The sequence below is a fragment of the Melospiza melodia genome, chromosome 3 (genome assembly GCF_035770615.1).
Source record: "Melospiza melodia melodia isolate bMelMel2 chromosome 3, bMelMel2.pri, whole genome shotgun sequence".
Classification (NCBI taxonomy): Eukaryota; Metazoa; Chordata; class Aves; order Passeriformes; family Passerellidae; genus Melospiza; species Melospiza melodia.
In genome coordinates, this window is record NC_086196.1 from 1,074,394 (window position 1) to 1,100,645 (window position 26,252).

Sequence of the window (26,252 nt, forward strand, 5' to 3'; positions counted from 1 at the left end):
ATCCTTGGGCACCCCCACATGCTCATGTCTGACTTCTGGGGAGGACAGACCTGTTGTTGATATCTTATTGTATTTCATGTTTCTCGAGTCCCATACTATTGTTATGATATTCTTAAAGTCCAGACCTTGTAGCTGGTTTTCTACCATGCAGCTCCTCTCTGCTGTGCAGTTCCTCATGGCTTCACAGGGGCTCCTCCTGGGCTCTCAACCCACCCCCTTTTATCCCAGTTATCTTTGCAAGCCACAGCTGCTGCCCAACTAAGGGCTTCACAGCTGCGGCTCATTTAGAGCAACTAGGACCCACTTATCCAATACATAGGACTCTCACTACACAGACCTGCTGCTCCTGATGCTCAGGAAAGCCAGGCAGGCTAGCTAAATGGAATGTAGATGTACAAATAGCAATCACCACTTATTTTCTCATGGCAGGAGACAAGCATTTGCCAGAAGTGCCTCTGCAGCTACTGAGCATTCCCCCTTACTCCCCCTGCAGGGTTGCAAACGACTGGAGGAGGGTGGTGGAGCAGAGAGGAAGTCCCATAATTGCACACTCTTCTCTCATGACTCTTATCTTCTTCCCTGGACTATTCTTTTGGGGAGTGTAGGAGGCAGACTGCTGGCTCAGATGGACCTTTGGTTCAGCTGGCTGATGTTCTCAAGGGAAGAGCACAGATAATATCCCCCCGTGGTGAACGCTGCTCCTGATAGATGTCAGTACATTTTTATGCTGCTTCTGGGCATAAGCTCTCCGTCTAGAACAGCAACAGATCTAAAAATGGGTTTACTTTGAACTGACATTTGTAGGTCCTCTCCTGCTGCAGAGATAGGGCATTGGGAATAAAAAAGTTACAAGACATTTTGAGTATTCATTCTTGATAGATAGATCTTTTTTCCTAAACTATGATTTAGTTTTCATATCTAAACTTGGTCAGTTGCTGTTTGTCATGAGAATGGTAAATATTTTGAGTCTAAATTAACAACTTTAGCTTTAATTAGTGAGAAAAGCTGCTCATTACTCCCAAGTAATTTACTAACAATATTATTATGTGACCAAAAAAAATTAATGTAATCTGGCATTTATGACTTCCACGTAACATCAGTTGCTAGGGTAAGAAAACAACAAAAATACCCCTTTTATTCAGAAAAATTCTTAAACTAATAAGCATGTTCCTAATATTAAAATCAAGTCAGCGATCCTATTGACTTTCATTACATAAAATTTATGACACTTGGATGTAGTTTAATAAGGTCATAAAAATGCCAGTTGTGGTATCTCATAATACTTTTTATAAACTGGTTTTACAGTCTACCCTTTGTTCCAAAGTTCAAAGTGACAATTGAAATGCACAGGTTGCCCAGGGGTTCAGACTTTTTGCTTGAAGTACTGACTGGCGAATACCTTAATTTCTAATATATCTATATTTTTTTTTCAAAATCTCAGTAATTGTGGAGAACATTCCTTTCCTCCAGATGTGCTAAAGTTGATATTTTTCATTTTAAAGAAAAATATCAATAATTCAGTACAACGAACACATTTTATTGCCATACACTTTTTTCTTTTTCCTTTTTCCATTTTTATATGAAATGAAAACTGTGCAACATTTATTCCTAAGCAGGTCAAATTCAAACAATACTTCTAAGTGCTGTTACAATAGTGGCATTATATTGTCCCTTGTCAGCTTTCAATTACTTCATCCACCTAGCTGATCACTGACTTATTTCCTGGCTTAGGTAAATAGGACTTTTGGTGCACTTCCCTTAAGTCATTTCAGAGAAGATAAATTAAATAATGATTGCAATTTAATATTGTGATAGTGCTAAAATATTTCCTTCAAGCTTCAAGTTTGACCACAAGTTTCCAATAATATACTTTTTTTCACTTGCTAGCTCAAACCTGAGGTTTTATTAAATTCTACAGCTGCAGTCAGTATTTATGTTTTCATCTAGCAAATTGGACATTTTAAATAATAAAGAGCATGAAGTTATATATATAAACAGATAACACTTGCAATTCATTTAAGGTGGAAACTTTATTTAAAATTAATAAAATTCCACACAATATGGCACAGAGGTCCAAATTCTTAGCTCATTATGCTGAAGTAAATCTGGGGAAAATCCATCGACTTCGTTGAGGTTATTCCAGGATCATAGCCAAATACTCAAAACCTCGTCTGGGTATACATTCCTCAGGGATGCAGAGCCCGGTGTGCACAGGGCCCTCAGCGTGCAGAGGCTGATCCATCCAAGGAAGGATGTCCCCTTGCTTCCAAAGAGAGGGACAAACTTCCTCAACACTTTGGGGAATCGAGACATTGGAGGAGACTTTGCAGTGAAGATCTTGGCCCTGCAAATTCCATGGCTTATCTTCTTCAGGGAAAACTGAAACTGGAGAAGGGGTAAAAGCCTGAAGTACAGCTTTAGAGCTTGGCCCTGTGGACAGGCACAGTCCTTGTTTCACTTTGCCCTTGCCCTTTGATGGTTCACCCGGTGTTCTCTCTTTAGGAGAAAAAAACTAATAAGCAATAAAGTGTATATTCTGTGCCATTTACAGATAAATTAAGTGTGGAGTTCTCATTTTTCAGTTTGCAGTCACTTTTAATACCCTCTGCTACTGATAGCTGTTTCTGCCCATGTCTACACTGAAGAACATCGGCTTCATAGGAGACAAATTCTGCATGTGGTATCTCCAAGTAGAGGAGCTGCTCAAGGGACAAGGATGCACCCGTGTTGAGAAATTCCTCCTGCTCTGCATCAAAGCCTCCACAGTGTCTTGTCTTGGATGTGATGATAGCTGTGTGTACTTGTTCTGCCCTCGTGTGTGACAGCTTGTGTGCCAGGTTCATCTCAGATGTTAAACTGCAATTTTCCAAGAGGGCAATTCCCAAATAGATATTTCAAGCCAGTGCCCAAAGAAACACTTTAGTATAAGTATGTTGGGTTAACTAGCTTAGATAGAAAAAATTTTTTTTGCAGGTAAAGTTCCTAGGGAGACAAATTGCTCTTGCTCCTGTTTCATATAGGAACTTAGAGGTTGATGCTTGAGGACAAAACTTCATCCAACTGTGCTGACCCAATGCCAGCCCAGCTGCAGGCTCTCCCCGCTCTCAGGAGTCTGCAATACTCATGAACCAGTCAGAGGTGAGTAAGGACAGGGTTATCCCAGTGACAGGACAGCAGCAGCTGCTCACTGGCACGTTGGGCAAGAAAAGAACAGCTTAGGTCTTCCATTTCCAGATGTTTTTTTTTTCCTATGGAAGGATCCATGCTGTAAGAACATCACTAAGCACAGGGAGATTCACCCTAGAGATGGTTTTTTGGCAATTTGTACTCCGCTATATCTGAAACCCAGAAAATCTTCCAGTTTTGTCCAAGAGCCTGCAGGTGATTTTAAAAAGAGTGAATAAATAAATAAATAAAAAGGAAAACAAGGAAAAAAACAACTGAAAAAGAAGCATATCCTGGGAAAATAGCACCAACATCTTACAGCTGATCTGATCTCTCCCCTTCCCACTGTCCTGCAGGAAATCCTGACTTTATGTTTATTTTCCTTTCTTTAAGATACTAACTTTAAAAACAAAAAGTAAAGGAAACCCAGTTACAGCCAAGCTCAAGTCTCACAGAAACAGTTCAATGATACATAATGCAAAGGATTCCAGCAGATTTGCAAGTAGGAGGCTAAAATAAGACAGAAAGTAGCAGGGAGAATGCTGGTATTTACATGGGTATGGGCCTTCTACTAATGCTACTGTAGAAGTAGGAACATAAACTAATATTTAGGTGTGTTGGGCCAAGCTCACCCCTGCATAAATTACATCCTGTCAAATAGGGGAGCAAATCTTGGAGATATTTGACACACGAGTAAGGAAGCGCCATGAACGAAGGATGTCTTCACCAGGCTGACAAAGTTGGAGGTAGGTCAGGCAGCAGCAAAGGAGGGGACTTGGACTTCAGCTCTGTGAACGCGGTCACACCTTGTGTGTGGAAAGTTCAGGGCGCCCTCCCTCCCCTCCCCTCCCGAGTTTGAGAATCCTGCCTCATCCCCCTGCTCTGCATGGAGGTCAGGGACACCTGCAGACAAGTGGTAGAGGCAGAGAAGAAGCAAAGACAGTAGATTTCCTCTTCATAAGAAAATAAAATTATTTTTGTGGGTAAAGGAGTCGAAACTTTCCCGTTGACATTGATGAGCTGGGTTTTCTGTCTTGATGGCCAAAGCACATATCCTAACCCCTCCTCCAGGTCACAGGCACCCTTTCAGTTTGTTGTTCATAAAAGTTCATAAAAGCCTGTGAAAAAAAGACTGTGAGAGAAACAAGAAAGACAGTTGAACTTCTAGAGAGCTTTCCCTTCACTGAACAAACTCCAGGAGGAGTCATGCATGCATAAAATACCTCTCCACTATCATTTCCACTGGCTCCTTTGGGAAGATTCAGCATTTTGCAGCCAAAGACCCATGATCAGCAAAGCATCTGGCCTCCTGACTCCCCATTTGAAGTCTAAATTCCAGCTGAAGTCAGTGGGGAGTTTGAACAGGAGTTGGGAGATTCAATATTTTGCTGAGCATTGGCTGTCAATATCAGTGCACTGCTTAACTCATAAACTATATTTACAATTATTGCTCATGTTCATCCACTGACACATTTCAGGTGCTTATAGAAGTTTCTAATAGTATGCCATAAATCACCCTAAAGAGCTGGGATACAATTTTTAGAGTTCAAATGGGAATACTTACTAGATGTGAGTGTTTGGAGGATAAGGACCTATTTTCCAGAACAGGTGCTTAAATGAAATGATGAAGTCATTATAGTTGAGCAACTTAATACAGAGAAAAAGCTCACATTATTCTAGTACCTATAGGGCTCTAGCAAAAATGTCTAAATTAAAAATTTGAGAACTTATTAGGCAGGAGGATTAGATTTGCCATTTCACTTGGAGAACATTTTGTGCATGTGGGAAAATAAAATAACTTATTTTTGTGCCTATATAGGATTTTTTTTTGCCACCTGGAGAAGTTGCATGGTTTTGACATCACTTCCACTTTTTTTTTTCTGCTTTTGAGTTTGCTTCTTTCCTATGCTGCAGACCTCTTCAGTGCTATGAAAATCAAGGTTTGCTCTTGAAACAGGCATGTGTTCAGGAAGGTACAAAACGTCTCTCGCAAAGGGAGTATAGTGCACTCTTTGTGGTCGAGAGTGTGGGAAACTCCATTCGGTTCATTTTCATGACAGAAGCACTGAACCACATTAACACAGAAGGAAGATGTAGAAAACGTTTAATGGTGCTGCAACGCATTGTTTATTCTCAGCTAAGCCCACAGGCTTCCAAATGAGCCCACTATGCAACGCGACTGCATAAGGTTAACTGCTGGGTACATTAAGCAAAATACTCTCTCTTAGATGCTTGTTTAAGTCATCATTTCTGATCATTTATCAGACTTAATGTGCTACAGCAGACTGCAGGTCGCAATGTGTCATTTCCAAAAGAACTTTGACTTTTCCCGTTCCAGGGTCAGGAGCTGGTAACGTTTAGCTGAAATGGCTGCATTGCACTTCATAGCTTCCAGTATATCCACCGAGGCTTTGGAGAGGCATTCTTGATAGACCCGGCTCCAGGTATTTGGGCATTAAAATCTAAGGGAATTGCTTAAGTACAGGGACTGAACCAAGAGTGAAGCTGGCTGCAAAAACAAACAAAAAAACCCTCCACTTCATTTGTTGGGAAAAGAAGAGATGTACAAGAAGGACAATTGTTTTTCCAAACTGATAGTAGGAGTTCTCTCTGGGGAAAAAACCCCTAACCAAGCACACAGACACCCCTACCGTATGAAGGTTATTCACATGGAATTTAAGAACAAATTGAAATAGCTTGGAGTATAATGTTGGACATGCCTTGGGAGCATTTCCCCAGTTCAAGGTAAAACAATAAGGCTATTTATCTGGTGAATTCTACAGCTAAGTGACTTATTTACAGCAAAAAAAGTTTCCTTGATGACTTTTGGTTGTTTTTTGTTTTATTTTTTTTATTTAGAAACTATGTGCTTTTTCAAGAGGTTTGATTTTTTTAACAGGCTGGGGTCACACTGATGGGGATTGGCCAAGGATAAGATGGGAATCAACAAACATCTTCTGTTTTCTCCCATTTCCTTTTTAAATGCTGGGCTAAAGCCTGTTTTCAGCTGCATTTGTGGCTCCATAATAGATAGAGTAAGAGGAGTGTCTGTATTAAAAACATAAATCACAGATCTAACATTATATGCTCCAAGTATCATGAGACACATTTTTCCTCTGTACTTATCCTGTATTCACATCCTACATGGATGCACAAATGTTTTAGGTAAAGATGGAACTACTGCATCTCTTCTCAAACCCTCCTCATTATAATGAGTTATTTAGTTTAAAAAATAAACTAAAAATATTACTTTAGTTTCTAATAATTTTACCAGATTTCAACCATTCAGAAATGACCATTTTTCTTTCCAGGGATATCTTTTTTGTATCCATTATTCTTTGGAAAATTTTCAGCAAAGATGTTCTGGTGTTTCTAAGAGATTTGGGGAGATTACATTACTTTTTGAAGGCTAAAAGAAGTTCTTCTCACAATTAATTGACAAGAACCGCACGGCAGTGCCTTGGGGAATTAAAAAGCAGCCATCATGTAATTCTGAAGGTCTAAGAGAATTTTTAAATTTATAAGGAATCTAATTTGTGAGCAATCTAAATCAGAATCTTTTTGAGAACTATGAAAGAAGCAAACAAAAGACCTCATTGATGTTATTAGAATAATTTGATTCTATTTTAAAGTGCTTATTACCCTTAAATTGGTAGATTTCAAAAGAACATGAGGAGATCCTCTGTAAAGATTTTCTAGATCAGTACTGTTAGAAAAAGTTGCCTCCCTCTCAGGATGTTCAGAAATATAAATTGTAATTTGCAAAGTTAAATCTTGAGAACATAACTGCATTTTAAAAGCAAGTTGCTTCTAAATGCCTCATTAGTAAAGATGAGTTTTCTGTCTGTGAATGAAAAACTTGGTGAAGAAGGCCATAAGTGAATAAAAAATTTATCTAATACACAAAGGGGAAAAAAGTCAGAATAACTAAAAAATCCTAGAAATCTCCCACCCACAGTCTTTCTTGTCTCCCCACAAGAGTAATAAACAGTACAAGAGAGGGTTGAGTTTTTCTTTTAAATTAAATATTTACTATAAGCACAGAAGACCTATTCTTTCTTCAAAGAGGATTCACTCATTGGTAAATTTATCATCTTATTGTTTGAACAGTGTGTGCACACCATACAGCAAGAACTTGTGAGATTGCTGGTTTACAAGAGTCTAAATTCAGTATCCAGAGAGCGAGAAGGAAGAGGGAGGATCAAGGACAAGGAGAGAAAGAAATTAAGTGAGTTAGTTAGGCACAAACTCTTTCTACCTTAAAAAAACCCCTCAACATTATTTTTAATACGGGTGCTTTTCATCAGGTAGAAAGGGGCACATGAGACACAGGCTTACAGAGGCTTGAAAGAGTCCTTCAGGTTCAAAACACTCTGAGACGTCTGCAAATGCCAAGAATATTCACACATTCCTAGTTGCACCAGTGAACACTTGTGTGCCACACGGTGTTATCCCAACAGGCTGAGAAAGGGTCGTGACATGCCTGCGTGTTCAGTATTGTTTGTTCATTCCCAATTTCCACCCTGAGAAACACAAGAGGAGCTTTATTACAGCTGCATTTACAGAGTGGAGGGCTGAGCTCTCTCTGTGGCTGAGAGGAAACTGAGGGGATAATAATTTTTCAGCTGGTAATTACACTGACTCTAAAATTCTGTACCTGGACATTTCAAGGTGAAGAGAAAAAGTGTGTTGCATTATTCCTGTTTCTTTATTAAAATGTTATCCCATACTTACCAGCTGCTGGAACATATTTTAAGAGTTAAAAATGCCATATGAAAATTAAATGAAATAGAAAATCTAGCATAAATCAGTTCCAATCCGCATGTTTATATGAGGGAATTTTGTAAAAATTTCTCTCTTCTCTCATTAAAAAAAAAAAAATGGACATACTACTTTTTCCTCAAACTTTCAACAAAAGCAAAAAACAAAAAACAAAAAAAAAAAAAAGAAAAAAAGCCACAGTTTGGCAGAAAGCAGGACCAGGACTGTAAAAGTTCAGCCTTATAGGTGAAAGTTTTGGAAAGTTATGAGCAAATGAAAACAGGGGGCTTAGCATGGAAATGCATAGGCATCCTTAATTACAGCTGTTGGTGGCTCTCCAGCTCTATTGCAAACGACGTATGTTTTTCCTACTTAGAGCCCCGATCCTGTTAGTGGATGTGCCAGCGCGGAGCCCTGCAGTCCCCACGGTGCTTCTGCCTCCCCCCCAGACCTCAGCTGTGCATGGCTGCAAACACTGGGAAGTGGTAAGAACAGGAATCTGTGAATGGTGCTAACGTCTAATGTGATTCGTGAAATTCCAGTGGTGTTAAAGCAGTCAAAACTGAACGTGGAAGCAGCTAATTAATTCCACGGGTTTAGGAACGCAGCGCTGGTGAGGATTTGGGATCATGTATTACATGTACAGTGCATTAATAAAAGATGAAGATTGAATGATACGCCACCCAAGCTGTGCAGTAATCCCACAAGAAAGTATTATCTGGAGCATCTTACTGAAATTAGTTTTGCTGAGAAAATTGGATTAAGTCTGAACTATATGTTTACTGGCTATTGTTAAAGTCAGTATGAAATCACTGACAGTTAGGAACTTCCAGTTATGTTTATGGCCGTGTTATTTCCAGAACACATGCAAGAGTCATGCTTTTAAATTATTGCAACATCATTATTGTGGGTCCAGAAGCCCAGTAAAGTCAGGGACCCTTGCGGGAAGCGTTGCAGAGGGGGCTGCTGGGCAGCCACGTTGGATATGGCTGAATAAGGTAATCTTTTGGTCCTGATTTACAGGAAACCCCATCTGTCATAAAGATTACTCAATCAACTTTTTAATATATTGAAACCAAATGTATGCTAGAAAGCATCTCTCATGCAAAGCTAAGGTCCAAGTCCCGATGAGTCAGTGGAGGAGAAGGCTTGAGCCTGGCTGTGAGAAAGGGAAGAAAGGAAAGGTGGGAGGAGAACAGCACACAAGGACACCACACTCTGTGGGCCTCGTGCCCCTTGCCATGACAAAATGACCCAGAGGGTACTTGGAAAAAATTGCTTCCTGTGCTGCTGAAAAGTTGTGTGTACTCAAAAATGGAAAGATGGAAGGCTTTTTCCCATTGTCAGCACATGCTGTTGGGTACCAAAGCAGGCAAACAAGCACTTCCTCATTTTCTCCTTTGATACAACTGAAAAGTAATCTACAAGTTTGAGATTGCCAATAATTTGGCCAAAATCAATAGCAGGTGGGTTATTTCAAACTGTGCCTCATTTTTGAGTTTGTGCAACATCAACACCTTTAATCTTGTTAGTAGTGACAGAGAAAATGTTCCTTTCATTCACTGCAGCCTCTTTATATGGCCAATCTGGGTTGAACAAACATTAATTAGTTAATAGTTGGGTAACACTTTGGAAACCTAAAGTCCTATGTAAGTGCTAAAAATTATTATTGTTTTTGTGAGCTAAACAAGAATTTATTGGGCTACACTGAAAAGAGTTGCTATAATAAAAATGCTGGAAATACGGTTTAAACAAAGTAACATAAAGCGTAAATTAAATAGGCTTTAAAAAAATTCAAGCTCTTTCTTTGTGTACAAACTACCACAAGAGTGACTCAAGTAACATTTTGAAAAAATTTGCAGAGTATGAACTGCATTCCAGTACTCATTCTGCATTTTAAGAATGATCGCTAACAGTCTCAGCAACAACATAGGAAGTGTGTATTTGAAAGATGACTACTGTATAATTGCCAATAAGTTCTGTATCCAAGCATATGCTGAGGATTTTTTTTTTTTTTTTAGAAAGAATATTCTGAGAGCCCCATGAACTTTTATATAGCATAGTAATGAAACAGAAACACTTTTTCTGGTGCCAAGTTTCTATTAAATCAGTCTTTTGGAAAAAGAAAAAAAAATTCATCCCACTACAGTAAGAAGGATTTTAATAGAAAGCTTTACAATGGTTCTGGCAGGGGACATTCTGAAATAATGAAAATGAATAGAAAAAGTTCCAACCTTAAACAACAGTGGCAGTTGATTAGCAAAGCTGAATAAAGATTTTAAAGAGATTTCTATCTCTGTTTAATAGTCTTCTAGGAAATGTGTTGTATTATAGCTGCTTGTTAAAAGGCCACAGCTTTCAGGGATTATTATTGACTATTGCTATGGAAAGGGGACAGTCAGTGTTCCTCACATCTTCCCTGTAATCTGTAACATCAACAGTTAGCCTGGATCTTTCACATGACTTAATAAGGATTACATTTAAGGAAAAAAATTCTATTGAAACAAAGATAAAATAAAACTGATGGAAATCCAGAACTTGACATAAGATATTTACTGTCTGAATATCTTCACAGCTGAAAGTTGTACAATACTGTTTTTCTTCCTCCCACACTAGGAATTTACTGTATCCTCTGAGTTGTTTGGATTCAGTTTCTCTAGTTTATCTCATTCCTGTTCAAGGCTCTGGATCCTACTCATGTCCCCAGACTTGTCTCTGTATTTTATCCATGGACTGTTTCATGCTGAGCACAGAAACCTCCCAAGAGCATTCCAACACACACACTAAGAAATTCCCTTTGTGAAAGCTCCACATTGTGGCTTGCCTTGCCCTTCCTGTGATGCTCACTCGGTATTGCCTCCACAAGACACAGTCTGAGCCAGAGGGGGGCAGATGCTGAATCTTTTGAGCAATGCTGGGCTCAGTTCTGCGACCCTGTGTGCTTGGTCAGACTCTGAAATGAGAAGGTGACAGCAAACATGGGCACTGTGACCAGCACCTCCTTCTCCTCCTGTCATCTCCCTCCTTCATGGCCACAGCACTGCGCTCTCAGACCATCCAGGCATGGACATTTTAGGCTGACACAGTGATGATGCTGGAGATGACACTGAGAAAAGCCTTCAGATGGCAGCCAGAGGCCTCCAGATTCACAGGGCATGTGATGTCCTTCTGAGGATCTGGTCCCTGCCGCCTTGTAACCTGTCTCTTCCAGCTGGAAACTGCAATCACATGCTTTTACACATGACTGCAATAAGTTGTTACTGTCACCTGGGGAAAGTAAGAAGAAGGGAAGAAGGGAAAAATGTAAGAGATGCAAAGCCATCACATCACATATGACCTCATTAGTTATTTTTGCAAGTTACTGGTCTGAAGATGAAAAGGAAGTGACTTGCATCAGGTTTCTAAAAGACTAAATAGAAGGCAGATTTTATCATATGATCTATAGCAGAGTGTACTGAGAGTGGCCAAGCTGTACCAGAGTCTCAAGATCCCTACACCAGCCACTGGTGGGAAGAAATCATCTGCCCCACTGCAGCCCTTAACACAGGTTCTCTTTGAAATGGTACTCAGAAAAGTTGCTTACAATGTTTGAAAATGTGCTCAGGAGGTGTGCAGCCATGCAAAGGTGCTACATCCAGAAATGCCAAGTACCCAAGGCCCTTTGTGACACTGGTGGAGCAGCAGGCTCTTTACCACTCTAAAATCAGATCATTTCTTTGGGTACTTTGGCTAAGGATGGAGGCAACAGAGGTGATCACCTGTGTCTGAAAATGATTAAGTGCTTAAAAGCAAATATAGAATCTGCTTTGACTAGAGATTATTCCAGACCTGTATTTCTGACTTCTTGATATGTACATGAAAAAAGTAGATATGCTTATGGAAGTCTATGGGGGAAAGTAAACAATGGCTCCATGTGTTCATATTGAAATGCAACTAAAATTACTGTTTTCTAGCAGTTAAGGCCAACCCTGAACTCTCACACCTAAGAAATGCTTAGTTCACATTTTAAAATGGGGATTTTAATACTCTGTGGTATTATTCTTACATTTTTACTAATGTATAATTCTTTCTCTGCTGTTGAGCATTTTATCAGAGACATTACACTGTGCAACAGCTTAAGCACCTCTGCAGTTATCAAGGTTTCTGTTTTAATATGCCTTGTTTTAAGAACACAAAGCACTCAGCTCCTCCCTTCTCTGTCCTTTTTGTGAGCTACCAGCCCCCAAAAATCTTAGAAAAGTTTTTATGCAGTGTGGTTTGGGAAAAACTAATGTGAAGGAGGTTGGAGGCCACCGGGAAACATTAATAGTTCTCTTCAGTTGTGTTTTCTTTCAACTGTTAGAGCCTAATGAGAGTACTGCTGTGAAATTTTGGATACAGTTTTGACAAGGCTGAGCTGATCCATCAACGAGGCCTCCTTGCTGAAATGAACACCTCCAGTAAGCTTTTAATGGCCTTTGTAAACAAACAGAATAATTCCCACTCACTGCAGAAATGAGTTCCATATTTATTTGTTTTACTTCACAGCTCCTATTAAGTTGATTTAATAAAATTCAGCACATAATGTTTTTTTAAAACAAGCCTTAAGTAAACTGAAACTGGGTACTGAACTCTGCGTGGTGCTGCCAGTATTAATGGGTTCAAAAGAGGCCATAATGCTCCAGCAGTGACGGTGACACTGAGGCTGACACTCCATGAGAAAGTAAAGATGGTTTTAGGGTGTCTGACACCAGCTGAAGTGCAGCAATCATACAGCGGCCAGTGGAGGAGCTGAGTAGCTGATGTCTCAAGGCCTTTGGCTCAGCTAGGCGTCCTGCATCTCCCCAGATCTACGTGTACCTTCATCAGTTGGCCCCCAGCTTCTTGTCCCTTCTTGCTCTCTGCTTTAGCACCACAATGCCACATTTATGGACACACAGGCCCTTCATCAGCCCCAGCCTTGTGTTGGCTTACAGCCGAAGGTGTGACAAACAGGCTGCATCTAAAATTAGGATATGAGCATAATTTCTGAGAATAGTCGATATTCTCAAGGGGAGGCCAGGACCTTCCTCATTCCTTAAGATGTCTTCCAAGGGAAAGAAGAAATGTGAAGATTGTAATGCAACTATTCACAGTGAAAAATGAAGACAATGGGAAAAACCCTATGAATTTCATGTACTCTGAGAAGTCTTTCAGGATACAGAAACAGAGCTGGGGCCAGCTTTGCCAGCAAAATCCAGGCTTATTGCTGCACTGGATTTTATAGTTTTTTATTTGTTTACTTCTTATTCCTTTGCCAAGTCTGAACTCTTCTTTATGGGAACTTAACCAAATTATCTGGCTTTAGAAGAAGTTATGGAACAAATTGCCAAAACACTCAACCAGAAATCATCAAGACTGGGCCATATTTAAATGAAGTCAGAGGTAAAATAGCTGAATTACTAAGGGTTCTCTGTAACCTCTTGCTTAAAATGTTACTGGTCCTTGAAGATTGAAATGAAGCATAAGTGATGCTGACTTGAAGAAATACAGGCCTGGAAGCATCATGGCCATGCCAAGCAACCTGAGACAAAGTTTAACAAAAGGCAAAGCTAGAGGACACCTTGCAACATATGAGTTTCTGAGGAAGAGTTAATAACAATTTTACACGAAGAAGTCCTGCCTGAAAAACCAGTTAGTGACTTCTGAAGGTGTCAGCAAGCATATGATGATTTGCCTGATGAAATTGATGTATTTTCAAAAGGTTTTCAGCAAAAATATTCCCCACTTTGGAGCTTTAGGGCAAATAAGTGCCGTTGTGTAAAAGTAAGGTTGATTAATGGCTGAATAACTGGTTACAAGGCAGGAAAAGAAAGTTAAGAGCAAATGTCCAATTCTTTTTTGTGAGATTCTCTCGGTTTGTCTTATGTCCTTGCTCTGTTTGGATACATGAGTTATATTAGTTTGTTCCTCTTCTTCTTATCCCTTCACATGTTTCAAAGAGCAGCTAATATGTGATACTGCAGCATGAGGAGCAGTGATGATGGACCATTCATAAAACTACTCCCCACATGGTGCCTGAATGGCTTGGACTGTTTTCAGTGGGGCTGGCCATGGATCCAGTTGAGATTTTGACACTCATTGTTCAGTTATTTTGTCCCTCTTTCTCTCATAAATACCATGCAAGGCACAGAAAATAAATGGCATCCAGATTTAAAAAGTAACAGCCAAACCTTGTCTTGGCCTCCTAGATGCCCACTCCCTTTGCAGAGGGGGTCACCTGCTCAATGGTCCTCCTGTCTCATAGGAAAGGTGTTGGCTACAGAGCAAAGAAAGTCATCACGAGCAGCTTTCAAATGATTACAGCAACTGACTTTCCACCATGTAATGGCTGCTGGCCTCCCTTCACCAACCATTGCCTAGATTTTTGTGAAATTTTTTCTTTTCTCTGTCTGTTCATTGTCCCACACTGTAGAGCACAAGCTTCTGTACGTAAAACTTGTTTCTCTGTGACCTTTGGAAGGGATAATGTCTAGCAAATAATTCAGTCCTATTTATTTTATTTCTTTATTTAAAGACATACAGAAAGCCTATTGGACTGCACTTGATGTGTATTGACATGGAAACAATGCTGCCTGCACACTGAAGCCACTTGCAGGGCCAGTACCATGCCATGGTACTCTATTAGTCTAGACACTTCAAGGAAAGTGAGTGTCACAGTGTGAGCCAAATATTTTCCTCAGGAAGAGCTTAGGACAACGAAGATTTTAAGGTTAAGGCAAAATGAGAAGGTGAGGACAAATGTTTACTAAGAGCTTCCACACATGATCTGTACAGTATGAGAAGAGGTTTTAAAGGTATGATCATACTGATCTGGTACATTTAGATTGCTACAGCACAAAGTCATCAAATATTCATGTTGACAATGGGAGAAGAGTGGGAAGCAGGTCTCCCAGAAGGGGCAGCTCCAGCCACTGTGCCCAAATGCTGACCTACCCAACTGGTCACACGGCATTGTGTGGCTGTGTGACCAGGCCAGTGACAGCTAAACTGTGGAAATATGTTGTGTTTCTTTCAGGGAGCTCTGCAAATTATGGCAAAAGTGGCTTTGTGGTGGCGGCAAGGCCTAGGTTGTAACTCCTGTGTTACCCACACAGAGGGACACAGATGAGCTCTTCTGGGCGAAGACCCGAGGCAGAGGGATAGTATGTTTTTTCTCACTTCTTCCCCTGGCTTTTTCAGTTATATTTAAGCAAGCTTCTTCATTATTCCCTCTGTAAAATAGGAGTAATAATGCCAGGCTGCCTCACAGAGAAAAAAACCCAGGTATTTTTTAACTGCTGAAAACCCCCTTATAACAAATGCTGAAAGGCAAGCCGTGAATATCAGCTGACTCTGGTTCAACACTTACAGATGTCCCTTAATTTTTGCATGATGGGGACCATCCATGAGGATCACTGCCACATTGCAGGGCCAGTGCTGGCACCAGGGAGAAGGACCATAGTGTCACCGAGGGTGCTGTGGCCACCTAGGAGCTCAGGACACCCAGGAAGCTTTCCCAATTGAATTTTAAGAGGCAATTCTCATTCTGCTTACTTTAGGTTTATGCACGGTTTATTTATATACCCCTGTCCTTCCACAGACTGCCCTGTGATTCTGATTTTCTGACCCATGCCAGAAACCCCCTCCTCCTCCTCCTCCTCCTCAGAAAGGCATTGAAGCCTTTCCTCAAAGCCGAGGAGGGTTCAAAGCGCTTTCCTGAGCAGGGATGATCTTCTAGCAAAGCAGATTCATGCACTGGGGCCAGGATGCCACGTTTCTCAAGGGTGACAGTCACAAAGAGGCGTTTCAGGGCTTGAAGGGAAGATTTACGAGCACGGTCCTGAAAAGGGAGCACAGGCAGTTCACTGCAGGCTCCACAAGAAAAGCCAGCCCCACTTGTGTTTAAACTGGACCGCTCAAAATGAAGGCATTGTGCGCGCCGCCAGTAAACAAAGAAAGAGATATCTGGAAGTGATAAAGCTTGGATTGATAAAAACTTCCCTTCTTCTAGATGGAGGCCACACATACTCTAAATAAAATGTGCCACTTAGGAGATGATTTGTGTTGATAAACCTCGAGTGCATTGTTTTTCCAAATGTTCTCTCCCAGTTGGGAATTTCACACTTGGGCAGGCTCCAGCCGTGGCCTCATGAAGTGCCAGCCTCCTTCCCTGACCTGACCTGCTGTTGTTTACACTGCTGTTTACACATTTCCAAACAACCCTTGCAAATGGTCCCTAATTACTTTCGCTCATGGCAGCAGCGGCGGCCGTGCGGAGGTTTGGGCAGGCTCTGAAGCATTGCCAATGTTGTGCAGTTTGTTGACACAGAGCTTTCCCTGCTGCAGCAGCAGGTCAGAGGGAGGGTTAAACAATGGCTAAAGGTAGCTGGGGACGCAGCCCCACAAGGCTGGAATCACCCTGTAAACAGCCAAGAGAATAAATAACCCGGGTAAGAATCGGCTTTCTAGGTGTTCCAACCATGAGACAAACCCTGGAGGCATGGCTGATCTGTCATGGTGCTTGGGTTTGGAGCCATGCATGTGCATCTCCATGGAGTCAGAGCTGTTTTGAGGAGCTTAACTTGGATGCAATCTGGATGCAATGCCACATATCCCTCCCCTTTGTGACCAGAGCTCAAAAGAGTTAAATGGCAGTACGCTTTAGATTGTGATACCACTCTACATATACACCCTTCCTAAACACATGATTGAGGAGAATCCAGATGGTCTTTGTGCTCCAGACATATTTGACTTTAACAGACAACTCATACAGTTGTTCTGAAGATGGGGCACAAAGCCTCTGGAATGAGTATTATTTCTGGTTTATTGAAAAAGAAATTTTGTTTGAGACCAAGTGGTTTAATTAGTACCTTGGAAAGCTATGTAAACTTGATATAAATTATGAGGGTGTTGCCCTCTCTGATTTACTCTGTTTGAAAACATTGAGGGCCTCCAGCCTGCCCAGACTTAAAAATACTAGCATTTGTTTCCATTAAAGTCATATTTTTAAAGCTTGGACAGGGTGTGGGAGTGCTGATTTCCCTTGATTAGCCACAGATATTCCACAAGAAAAGTAAAGTTCCTCAAACTTTTTTTTCCCACGGATTTCATTGAAAAAAGCTCACCCCATTGCTTCCTTTTTGATCCACCCCCTGATGTCCTCAATAACAATGCCGCAATACAGTATTATGGATCTGAAAGTTTGTGAAGGGCTGTGTACCTCAAAGAGTGTCCAAAGCACCAAGGGCTTGCTTAGCATGTTGCTAATTTTCAGACCACTGAGGCCCATCAGTTAGGTCTCCAACCCTCCTCATGAAAGCCAATATATCACACATTGGTTGATGAAACTGACTGCACCAGATGTTTGGTTTGCATTTATTTACTAATGCTTTTGAGACTGCAAAAGCAAACAATGGATGGTTCATGATGGTGTTTCCAGAATGCAAAACTATATCACTTAATATCAACAAACAAAAACTATAGCCAGAAAATTGGCCGCTTCAGCAAAGCTGAAGCATTTTCATGCTATTTTCATAATCTTTGAGAGAAACACCACACATAGCCTGCTCTCTGTGCCAGACACTATACAGGAATCGGAGAAATAACAAGTCTATTAGTCTGGGATAGCCAGCAGCATAGCCCTTGCTTGGGGAGGAGGTCAGGAGATCAACTCAGGCTACTTAATATCCCAGACCCTGAGCCAAGCTGTCTATTCCTGGACATGTTCATCTTGGCATTAGATAATGCATGCAATGTGTTTTAAAGAAAGTGCGATATATGGGCTGTTTATTAAGCAAACTGCACTCAGAGCAAAGCAAACCTGCTCACTGCTGCTGAGGTGCAGACATGCACAGATGCTGCAAGTGTGGCAGCATGCTTGCAGGTGTGTCAGTGCAAATGAAGAAGAGCTTAACTCTGGTGATGACAGCTCAGGTGCTCCATTAGTGATGGCAAGGACACTTGGAGAAAGGAGAATGGGCTTGGTCTTCACAGGTCGCACAGGACAAGCATGGCAGACAGCTAGAAAAGTGGGTTTTGCAGTCTGGATTTGTCACTCTACTTCTGAGCTGAGATATTCTCTGAAGAGGAGCTGGGACATGGGCATGAGAACCCCGCAGTGACGTATTTGGTTCCCTTCTGAAGGGCTCCCAGCCTGCCAGGGAGAAGGTTCCTGCTGTGCCACGAGGATGCCCCTGCCCTCCCTGCTGGAGGAGCTCCTGCTGGAGCACCTCCACCTGCCAGACAGCTGCTGCTGGCGAGCTCGAATCCATCACAGGCAGCTCCTCTCTCTGCTCGGGATCCCCCTTCCCTCCTGGGCACAGAGGCTCCCTGCAGCAGCCAGCTGGCCTCTCCCACCAAGGGAAGGTGTTATCAGCCCCGTGGGGAGCGGGCTTCCTGGGATATGGGGCTCATCCCACTGATTCAAGCAGGCAGATTTATCTTAACGCTTATCTCCCTCTTAAAGCCTCCTCCCTCTCTGACAGTTGTTTCTAGGCCTGTACTTTATACTCATCACCAGCACCAGGAGTGAACCTTTCCACAGGCAGATAAGTGGCACCAAATTAAAGAGCATTAAATGGATGTCTTTCCATATATAAAGAGCCAGTAGCAATTTGTACATCCCCGGCATGCCAGACATGGTAAAATCTAATCACTTTCCATGCTTTAAATGCTGTGTAAACATGAGGTAATTGTTCTTATATGTGAAAAATGATGTGTCTCGTGTCAAGAATGTATCAAGACTGAATTTTTAGCTTTGTGAAATATTATCGAGCCCAGCCCCTGCTCAGCAAATCTTTCCAGACTCAAATAAGTCACTAAAGCAAATAAGTATGTTCTTATTTATGAGACTGAGAGTTTATCTTGATTAGATATAAAGGATGTAAATAATGGCTCTCTTGTAGACAACTTCTAACATAAAAGAAATAAACTATATATCTATGTGTTTTCAGTATATCTAAAATACACTCATCATTCACTGCAAAACACTTAACGATCTTGATAAATGAAATGCACATAATTAATCTCATCAATTTGGCCCCTAAAAACTAAAAATCCATCTTTTCTGCCTTTTTTTAGAAAGGAAATAACAGCAAAATTTACCATTAGTTGCAGAGTATAATCTGTTAACATCAAAGCTAATGGCTTACTGAATGGTTTTTCAAACCACTGTTTCAATGTCTGCAAGCATTTCTTCAGCAATTATTAAGATAAAGTAATAGGGAAACAGAGTTTTAGTATTTCATCAGTGCTAAGGGAATAACTAATAAGACCAGAGCCAGACCCCAGGCATGATGTGGGCATGGCTGTTGGGTTTCCCTACCTCAGCACTCAACCTTCAGGGACCAGATGTCTAGAAAAAGGCCTCAAATGAAACAATAGTAAGGGTGAAGAGCTTTTGAGTTCTTTCACTGGAGGACATTTATCTCCAGCTTGTTTCATCATGCATCTTTCTTGATGAAAATTTCCAGCCTTGGATACTGAGATAGCATCTACTCTGGGTCACATGGATAAAAATTTGCCCTAAAGATAAACCGTCTTCTAATCAGAAACAGGATAAAAGAAACCAATGCATTCACAGTCTTATCATTGGCTGTGTGGCCTTTACACCATTTCAGCAGTGAGGTGAAGGCTCATGTGCAGGCCAGGTGAATGCAACAAGGCTCTCTTTCCTCTGAACTGTAATCTTGTTTGTTCCTTCTAAGTATTTTTCTCTCCCCATGACATCAGTGCGAGGTTCTGTGACAGTTTTACTGTCAGGGATCATCATCTCTGAAACATTTCAGTGTCCTCAGTAAAAGGGACAGATCTAAAAAAAACCCACCAAAACAACCAAACCATTGCTGGAAGTATTATTGGAAAGGCTACCGTCCTCCACCTGCAATGCAAGAGACCCTTACCTTCAGTACCAGACTATTTGGTATGTAATAATCCATTACCTGCAATATTCCATATTTACCTTACACAAAGCTTTGAATTTGGCCCTTCCCTCAGCAAGGTTTTCTTCAGCAAGTCCATAACTGACAGGCTGACAAAAATCTTTCAGGCAACATCCATTGTTTACATCAGGGATACTAGGAGAACCCCAAATAAATAATTTCAGTGCAAACCTCCAAATCAATAATTTCAGTGGTTAATGAACATCACTGTGAAATATCACAGGATGTCTTCTGGGGCCTGCCAGTTACTAGAACCTGGTAAGCTTTTACAGACTTAAAAAAAAAAAAATCCTGCCATCATAGACTTCCCATGCAGAAGAAGAATTGAACCTCTTCATACTTTTCTTTGTTAAAATAAGGTTCACAAATTTATCTAGATGCTCTCACAAAACTCTTTTTCCAGATTCTTTCTCTTCTCTTCATTGAGCCCTACGAATTTTGTCAAAATCCTCTTATAAGACTGAAAATTTTGATCTGAGGTCATATGCACAGCTTTTTTAACAGCCCACTTTAAAAACCTGGTTGCAGGAGAGCCCAGAATTGCCTGTTTTGTATAAGCTTGGAAGATGTGAAAAAAAAAAAAACCCAGAAATTCAGCCTTGCAGCAGAGCCAGGTGTTAGTCAGTAAACATAAAAAATTAATTTCCTCTGGTGGCATTTCCAAGCTCTTATGTGGCCAGAAGGAATTTTCTTCCTCTTATTTCCTTCCTCCTCTTCTCTCCTTTTCTGCCTCTGTGCTGAAAGGCTTCAAGCCCTCCGGTTTCCTGGATCTTCTGCAAACTGAGGGAAAACACGTTGGATCTCAAAACATGATCTCAGAGGTACAGGCTCCTGCAGGCACCTCACAGAGGCGTCTCATCCTCTCTGTGGGACTGCTCAAGAGCTTCAGCCACTCACAACGCTGCCTTCCATCCAAAACCGTCCTGTAATGTGTCCTTCTGACCTGTCCTACAATGGGAGCAAGGGGGAACATGCCACTGGAACTTCTGAGGAGCTAGGTCCTTCTGGTTGTTTCCCATTTATGAATACAGAATATCCTCAGATACAGGTTTTTGTCAACATTTTGAGCATTAGTAGTCTCAAATCCAATATATATTTACTTTTTTCCTAAGATTAGATATAGAACCGACTGTTTATGCTCTCTGAGTTGTACTCAGCATGTAAGAAACATATTACCTTTGGCCTGAACCATTTTTAAGTGTGGAGAGTGAGTAGAGGAGCCACAGGAATTACATTTGTGTGTAGTGTTTAAGATATATAAATGGGGTGGAGCTTAAATCCCTGAGCTCTTGGAGATTATGCTCAGGAAACCATACTTTATGTGGTCATAAATAAAGCAAGAAAAATATCAACTTAACTGCGACATATACCTTTATGTGGGTATATTATGGAATTTTAATTATAATGAATGCAGTAATAAACCAATCCACCCTTAACAGCAAAGCAAAGCAACCCCCCCACCCCCTTTTCTGCTACTTTTATGGCATTCTGAATCCCACAAATAAAACTGGTGAGAATACACATCCTGTTCTTACACTGTTAAAAACTCTAGTTGTGGATTATTGCAGTTTCTTATTGTTTCAGGACTCTTTCCAAGCCACAGTTTATCACACTGAATACCAGGTAGTTCAGAACTTTTGGGATACCAAAAGATGTTGCAGCCAATGATCAGCATAGGTGAAGAAGAGCCATCAACCAGCACTCCACAGCAACACCAGGTCTGTGCTGGCTCTTCCCTGCGCTCCCGCATTGCAGGATCAGGCACAGAGACACTTCTGTCGTGAGACCTTGCTTCATAGCTCTGCTCACACAGGGGAAGTCACAGCTGCACACAAGTGCTCCATGCCCAAATGCAGAATAGATGCTCTGTGCCAGTAGCCACACAGAAAATGATGATGTTTGCTGTCTAGTACAGGTGGTAGGACACACGGCTGAAGCCTGCTGAGACCTCCCTTTCCAAAAGTGGAAAAAATAACCAAGCAGGTATCAGCAGGATCAAAATACATCACAATTAGAATAGAAACACCACTGGGATTGCCTGTCTGGCAGGTGCTAATGTGGATCACTTCTGACAGGTATACCAGCGTTGACTCTGAAAGTCTAAAAGCTCAGAACTCTTTATATAAGTGTCTTACTACAATCTATTTTCTTCAAACTCCTGACCTCTGGGAATGTTTCAATGTCACTATTTATTTTGACATTCGGCTTTTTGGGAGGAGCAATAAGAACACAGGAGTTACCACCAACAAAAGAATGGTGTCTTCCAACTTTGGCCCTTTTCCCAGCAGTGTGTTTCAGTAGATTCAGCAGTGGATTTCTATCGATTCAGTTCAATGATCGCTTATATTTAAAGCAAAACTTTTGATTCCATTTCCTAAATATTTTAGAAGTGTAAATCTTCCTAAATACAATACTATTGAGTGGTAATTTATTTTCCAGCTGGATGCAAACTTTCTAAAACTTGCAAGATTAATTAAGTTCAAAGGAGAATCATAAGCTATGGAAAGGGAGGCTCAGTAATACTGATATATACTTCTGACAGATCTTGATCTAATGTGTTCTTAAAGGCTACTAGGCACAGAGAATACAACCTCCCCAGGCAATCTCTTCTGTACTTCTTGGCATTACTGTTGGAAAGGTTTTCTCGATGTCTGATCTGATTCTTTCTTCCTGCAATACAAGCCCACTGCTTCTTGCTTTGTAAAGCATGGGCATGGAGAACAGATTGTACTCTTCCTCTTTGTAGCAGCCCTTTCTATACTTGACATATAATTTGGTGTGATTTTATGGGGCTGTATGTTCACCAGGGACTTAGAGTTAAAATGATGCTCATTTGAAGTCACTGGGTAAAAAACAAACGGAGAACAAATGCACGTTTGTTTGCAAACAAAGATAGTGAAGATAAAACTGAGAATCTGCCATATGTTTTCACCAGCTGGAATTCATTCAACATTTTGTTAGTTCTGCACTTAAATGTCTTGTGAAGCTTACTTTTGAGGTCCTTCTCATGGGTTATGTCACTGGCAAGAAGTCCTCAATCTGTGGATGGCAAAATGCAAGACAGTCTCCTGCAGTTGTCTTAGAGGAGAATATCGCTGATGTGTTTCCCATTCCCTGTGCTGAAACTTCCAACACAGTGTTTTTCTTCCTCCCTTGTAAGTATTCTCCTGTGATGGACTGAGAGAATCCCAGCGAGAGAACTGGATGCTTGCAGCAGGTTTTGGAAGTGCTTCTTTCCAAGCATCAGGCTTCTTCAAGAATTGCAGAAAGCCCAAAGTCGGTAGGGGACTAATTAAGACTAGTCAAACAGGATGTGGAGAATAGCATGAAAGGGCTCACAGGGCTCTGGTCTAAGGCTGTGTCTGCACTGTGTTACTTGGTGTGGTGCAGATTTATTCCTGTAATTCTTTTCATCACTGGGTAAAAAACAGGACAAGGAAAGAAACAGTCGAAATGGAGCCAGAACTGTTCTTTGAGCAAATTGAGAAAAAACTGTCTTTGTATACATGCAATTAATATCAAACCCAAACTGTTTACATAAAATTTATGGAACTGGGGTTCCATGAAAGAGTGAATTCCTGCTGTGAATCAAACTGAATTCACTTTTGGGGATTTTGGCTCAGGACTGCAAAAGTTAAATTATAGCATATAACACTACATCTGCGAGGTTACTGCTGTTTAGAAATGAGAGCATAACATGTACAGACACTGTATGTGTGAGAGAAAGATAATCCCTGCCTTGCTTGGGCCAGACTTAAATATTCAGCAATGTTACAGCAAAGTAACTCAGTACTTTGTATAAGATGGTGGTGCTCTGAGTTTGCTGATTGAGAAGTTTGTACAGAGGGACAGCTTTCGTTGCTTGTGCACTTCTCTGAATTAGAAGATGTGTCATATAACACTTATCTTAGATAGTGTGGGGGCAGTCAGTGAATGGTAACTGTGTTCTCCTGAAACAACAAGGATGTCATGTAGCACTTCTGGAGAGATAAGTGAACGTTTGGACTGGGAAGGGTATGCAAGGGATACCAAAGTTCAGCAGCTAATTAGAGTGTTATCACTTGAAAAGTAACATAACTGAATGAATGAAGTCATGGCATCTAGGGAAAAAGCTTGTCATTTGTTAAATCATATTGTGCTGTACATAAACCATACAATGGTGACATTCTCAGGAATGCAATATAGCAGAATTGGGACAAGCAGAGGTTTGGTTTAACTCCTGAATTTAGGGCATCTGTAAATGTCTTTTTAACTGGTAACATGTACATCATCATGTTATCAGTAGGAAATCAAAGCTCCAAAATCTTCCAGGAGATTAAGCTTGTAATTTGGGAACATGAAGTCATCCTGGTACACTATTTGCCCAACAATTATTTGAACACATACTATTAATTTTACTGAGTGAAACTATAATTTTTCTTTAGAAAGAAACAAAAAGTGAATATGCAGTGTGACACACAGTTTTCCATTCAGAGCTAGGTCACATCTTACCCCATCCCAGCTGGGCCTCACTCTGGTAGCCCACAGGTTATGCAGGTGAGCTAAGTGGGTAAAAGATTTCCTTTTCAGTCTGAGTTAGCTTGACAGAAATGAAAGGCTCTGCACAGAGGAAGGCAAGCTCATCTGAAGCCAGGCTGTGTGTGGGAGTGAGGCCCACTGCAGCAGGATCTGCCAGCTCTCTGTGAAAGGCTAGGAGAGCAGAGACACTTAATTTCTCAAAAAAATAAGTAGGATTACCCAGTAAATCACATAACCTTGAGCTGTCCAGAACTGTAACATGAACGTGGTGATAGGATAATCACGGCCGCCCTTTGACGCAAACAGGACGACGCACAGGGACGCACCAATGCGGGACGCGGAAAATCGGCTCCGCGCGAGGGGAAAACGAATGCCTGGAGTCTTATCTGGTGCGATAAGAACCATTTACTTCTGAAGAAACCATTAAAGGGCCAATTCTCTAGCATGCACTTAGTTAGGGAGTACTAATTTGGCAATTATTTGTGGTCAAGAATGCAGCCACTAATGGGCCAGTCTTGGTGCCCCTGGAGAAATCTAATAATGGCTGGAAAGGAGATGCAAAGGAAGACGTGGAGAGATGCAGAGAGTCATGTGAGCTTGCAGGACAACTTTGCAAATCACACAGGAAACGTACAAAACAATCAAGTCATCTCCCTGCTGCTGTTATGAAAGAGGCATTTTTCAAATATGTCTTAGGAACCTAAAGCAAGCTTCCCTCAGCCCTAAGTATTTTCCTTACCCTCCATGTGTAAGAACACTTATTCTTTAGGGAAGCTTTCTCTTCAAGTGCAGAGGCTTTCTGTGGGATGTTTGCCCAGTGCAATGGTCATTCCCTATCCTGCTCTTTTATTTTTTCAGTCTCCAGGCAGAAAAATGCTGCATCCAAACGCGGATGCATCCCCAGGCAGTTGTGAAGCAGATATTGCACCAATTCCCCAAAGGCACAAACAAGAGGTGTGCTTCAAGCTAACAGGCAAAAATGCCCTCACTTGCTGACTGTGTCCACGACCACTGAAGTGAAAGGAAGATGTCTGCTGCTATTGATGTTGTCTGCCTCACATGATGAAAAATTGCAAATAAGTTTGTGCAAAATACTGATCAGACAGAATACAGGACAGCCAATAGATTGTTCATGACAATTAGAAAGAAAAGGCTAGGCCACCTTTAAGTCATGCCATGGTGTAGTGGATATTTGCTGGGAGCAATAGAGAAATGAAAGTAAAGATGAATGTTGAAAAATAGAAATTAAAGGAATAAGAAAAAAATAAAAACCAAGGGGGTGTAATTTATACACACTTTTCTAGGCTTCATTTAGTTATCTATTCCTGCTTACTTATACAAAGAAATAGGAAGTCATTGACTTAAGATGTGCAGAATTCTTCAGGCAGCCTTTTAACATAATATGTGACTGTTGGGTCTGAATTGTAGTCCAAAAAATTCTTGGATAATAAAAACATGGAATGCAAACTAAGGCAATAAACACGTAAAGATACAGTGTGTGGCTTAAATCTTTCCACATTATTAAAAATCCAACTCATCCAACAGTACATTTTCAAACTCTTTTCCTCTGTGATTTATTAGAGAGGCTATCATAATCAATTACTTTTAATTAATAGAAGATGGAAACATTAATCGGTCCTATTTAAAATTTGATTGTATTAAATGATTCTACCCATGATCAAAAATGTATTTTGAAAGGGAGTTTAGGCTAATATATCAGCAAATGAGGCGCTATAAACATGATTAATATGCACATTAGACTTTCCTTATCACTTTTTGTTGGCAGTTTTTATCCGGTCACAGCTGAAATTCCATTGAGTTCTTTCTCCTTTTGTATAAAATACAGATTATGTGGAGACAGCCGTCTGA

The 26,252-nt window shown here is 40.9% G+C and overlaps 1 long non-coding RNA gene across 1 annotated transcript in view; it reads right to left on the bottom strand.

Moving 5' to 3' along the window:
- Nucleotides 1-2,059: 2,059 nt before the first annotated feature.
- The window catches only part of LOC134416647 (uncharacterized), a 45,375-nt gene continuing 21,182 nt past the window's right edge, over nt 2,060-26,252 (bottom strand). The window contains exons 2-3 of the long non-coding RNA XR_010027307.1: nt 10,483-11,193; nt 2,060-3,375 (exon numbers count right to left, since the gene is read on the bottom strand). This is a non-coding gene — a long non-coding RNA (uncharacterized LOC134416647). The remainder of the gene's footprint in view (nt 3,376-10,482; nt 11,194-26,252) is intronic.